The sequence below is a fragment of the Glycine max genome, chromosome 13 (assembly GCF_000004515.6).
Source record: "Glycine max cultivar Williams 82 chromosome 13, Glycine_max_v4.0, whole genome shotgun sequence".
NCBI lineage: Eukaryota > Viridiplantae > Streptophyta > Magnoliopsida > Fabales > Fabaceae > Glycine > Glycine max.
Genome location: NC_038249.2, coordinates 6382807 through 6387217, shown reverse-complemented (window position 1 = coordinate 6387217; position 4411 = coordinate 6382807).

Below are 4411 nucleotides of genomic sequence, written 5' to 3'. Positions count from 1 at the left end.
ATTTGGTAATCGATTACCAGTGACTGTTTCTGAATAAATCAAAAGATGTAACTCTTCAAAAGGTTTTTTGACTTTTTCAAATTGGTTTTAAGTTTTTCTAAAAGTTGTAACTCTTCTAAATGGTTTTCTTGACCAGACATGAAGAGTCTATAAAAGCAAGGCTTTGATTTGCTTTTCAATATACATTTCCAATTCATTCAATCAATCTTTTACAAGCCTTGAATCTCTTTGAATTTCTTCTTCTTCTTTGTACCAAAAGCTTTCTAAAGTTTTTTGGTTTTCTAAACCTTGAAAACTTGTGCTATTCATCTTTTCATTCTCTTCTCCCTTTGCCAAAAAGAATTCGCCATGGACTAACCACCTGAATTCTTTTTGTGTCTCTCTTCTCCCTTTTCCAAAAGAACAAAGGACTAACCACCTAAATTCTTTTGTGTCTCCCTTCTCCCTTGTCAAAGAATTCAAAACGACACAGTGTTCAAAGGACTAACCGCCTGAGAATTCTTTTGTATCCCCATTCACAAAGTATCAAAGGTTTAACAGCCTAAGATCTTTGTCTCAACACATTGGAGGGTACATCCTTTGTGGTACAAGTAGAGGGTACATCTACTTGGGTTTGAATGAGAACAAGAGAGGGTACATCTCTTGTGGATCAATTCTAGTGGAGGGTACATCCACTAGGGTTTCAAAGAGAACAAGGGAGGGTACATCCCTTGTGGATCTTTGCTTGTAAAAGGATTTTTACAAGGTTGAAAGAAATCTCAAGGACCGCAGGTCGCTTGGGGACTGGATGTAGGCACGGGTTGTTGCCGAACCAGTATAAAAACTCTTGTGTGTTTGTTTTCTTCTTCCCTACTCTTTTACTTTCCGCTGTGCATTTAATTTCCGCTTTTACTTTCTGTTAAGTTTCTCTTCTACTCCATATTCTCTTAATAAAATAAGTAAAAGCCTTAGAAGAGTTATTTTTTAATTAGTAAAGGTTTAGGAATAATTAATTCAACCCCCCTTCTTAATTATTCTGAGGCCACTGGATCCAACAAACGTTTGTTTGATCATTGCTCACTCGGAGACGACTTAGGATCACTTCCTAGATACTGCATTTTAATGTTTATTTGATTCAGGTATGGCCTCGATCAGCAAAAACTAATCAAAATAATTCATTGGTCTCAAGAAAGCCTATTAAAGTCTCAATCTAAAAATTCAAAATTCATTCAAGGATATGCATGTCAAAATAGAGATTTGAACAGTGCTAAGGAAATGATCAATTCACCAACACTAAAAGAAGGCTCAATACTCACATTTATGAGGGTATCTCTAAGAACAGTTCACAAAGATGTATGCTGATGCTCCCTTCTGTAGAAAACTCCAATAACCTCAATACACAAAAAAATTATTGATGACTCCCCATTGCAGTTACTTTTTGTGCATTTATGTCTCAAGGAAATTTCAATGGGGAGTTTAACCGAAAAGCGCATCGGGTCGTCAAGTATTTAAAATTAAAACGGATGAATCCGAGTATCGAACATAGGAAACTAATGTTAGCCTGAATTAAGTTCAGAATTGAAGTATTGTTGAGAGAACGAACATGTATAAGTGATAATTTCAAACAGAATTTAAACTAAACTTGTATGCTAAAAACTATAAAAATGCAAAGTAAATAAAATGACAGCAGTAGGTAGATATGTTGGGTCTTTCTAACAAACAAGCTGATGCATAGAAATATATTTCTCTAATCAATCATGCTCTTGTGTTCTATGCTATAGCCTAAATTACTAAACCCTCGATCCCTCGTTAGGTTGAATATCCAAGCTTCGTCCGCAGATCCCTTATTTAAGACTACACCCGATTTAGACAGCCCTCTTAGGTTTAGACTAACTTAAATTGAGTTTCTTCCACAGATCCCTCATGTAAGACTAGACTCAGCTCAAGTAGCTTACTAAAGTTTAGCCTAATTTAGCCTAAGCTTCGTCCGCAGGTCCCTTATGTAAGACTAGGCCTAAACTAAATAACATTATTGTAACAACATAATTAAAACCAAAACTTAACCTGCAGATCCCTCATGTAAGGCTAAGTTTCAATCCTGCTTCAATCAAGTTCTAAGGCAACAGTACATTTCCCAATGCTAAAGTCACCTAATTGTGCACACAAATGGGTGATCAGACCAAAGCATACAAACATTAAGCATTGAAGGAAGCATTGAACACAGAAAACATAATCAATTAGATATTAGGTATTTACATCAGCTGTTCATTAGAAATCCCCAACTAGGGTGTTTAGCCAACCATTACAAAGAAACCCTAACAATAAATGAGATTAAAGGCAGAGCATGATAGTTCCTTACACAAGAAGGGGGATTCCTCCTCCTCTTCTCAGCATCTCACACTCACTCTCTACTCAATAATCTCTCAAATGACAAAACCTAGGCTTCAATGCACAAGTTGTTTCTCTTTTCTTCTTATAGGGCTCTTTTCCCCAAATAGGCCTGTGGCTGCTCTGGAATTCTATGCCCTGGCCGCCCTGTAGAAGCTGTCATAAAAGGTCTAAAAGCAGTATAAAAAAATGTGTACCCTAATTCTGCACAAGACAGGCTTTAAATAGGCTCTGAAATCGCAACATTGCGCGTAGCGCCAGCCTCGCGCTTAGCACGAGTAAGTGAAATTGGGCTTAACGCCAGTCTCGCACTTAGCCTGGCTGAAGGCACGTGCTGCGCTTAGCGCACTGATTTAGCTCTGCCAGATTCTCCTTTGCGCTAAGCATGCTGAAGCTACGCTTAGCGGTGGATATGCACTTAGCCCAACTGCTACATTTTGCAATTCAAAACTTAGCCTCTTTTTCACCTGAAAATGCACAGATTTCATCATTAAATCCAATGGAAATGTTCTAGAGATGGCGTTAACCAAAAATTAAGATTTATTTACAAAAATCACTACAAAATAACCATAAATTGGGGGAACTATACAAGCTTTGGAAAATGATTTTTATACAAAAGTTAGTTGTATAAAGCGAATAACAATTATCAAGGGAATAACTGAAAACAAAAAAAATTTAAACACAAGAACAATAAATTTTTACCATAGTGATAAAATTAGAATAATGCAAGAATTCACATATATCAGAGAGAGCCCAAAGTTGGGAGAGCAATAATGACCCTCCCACACTTAAAACATGCAGTGCCCTCAATGCATAAAAATAAGAACAAAATCAAGACAAGATGAATTAAAATAAATTAAGTACTGAATACAAATGAAAATAAAGATTGGAACAAAAATAAAAATAAAATTAACTTGAAATTGAAACTATATATATATATATATATATATATATATATATATATATATATATATATATATATATATATATATATTGTAAATGAACACGGTTGTGGTGGTGTAACCATGATCGTTATCAACATTGACCATGGCCGTACTCAGATTTGATAATGAATGCATGGGTCATGCAACAAAGCGTAATTTAATGAAAAATAAAACATGCAACAAAGCGTAATTAAATGGATACCAGTCATAGGTTGCCACCTGAAAAGCGCTTGTTTAACGTCTCGAGCCTAACGTGTGATGAGGGAGTTGAAAATCAACCACCCTCGAACAAGGTGATTTTCCATTTTAGCATTGGTCCTCTAGTATAATCATTCACTGCATAACCAAGAGCTTGAATGGTGATGTTATCTTCCTTTTTCTTACTTCATCCAGGCTCTTTTGGAATGAATTTATTCCTTGAAGTGTCTTTCTTCCCCCCACTTGGGTGAGGTTTAGCCACAAAAGTCTTCATCTTGTTGGTGGCTTGCACAAAACTACATGTAAGGGAGAAGTGAAATATGACAACTCATACTAGAAAGGGGATTGAATAGTGTGCTAGTCAAAATATAAAACCTTTTCGAAATGGAACATGTTATAAGAAACAAAATTATAAGGTGGATTGTCATCCAGTGACTAAAAGTGGATTGTCGTCCAATGAGGTGTAAAACTTACCCTTTCAGTAAAAACTTTGTGTGCAGAGTTTGTCAATAATAAACAATGAAATAGTTTAATAAGCTAATTAGAGCAATAAAAATATTTCATTTTATATTGGTTCACTCAACCTAAGCTACGTCTAGTTCTCATTTACTAACCAGTACAGGGTTCCACTAATCAAACTTGATTACAACAAGTATTCTTTCCTGCCACTTCTAGCTTATAAGTATTCTCAAGGCCACTACTTGTGACACCCTCTACCACACACACACATATATATAAATAAATACTTGTGACACCCTCTACCACACACACACATATATATAAATAAAACATATAAAAATACTGATAAACAAATTCACGTGAGTAAAAAGTTCGCATTCACTTCACTATTACCAAATAAAACTTATAAAAATACATATTCGGCTCGAGGTAAGGCCGTCAAA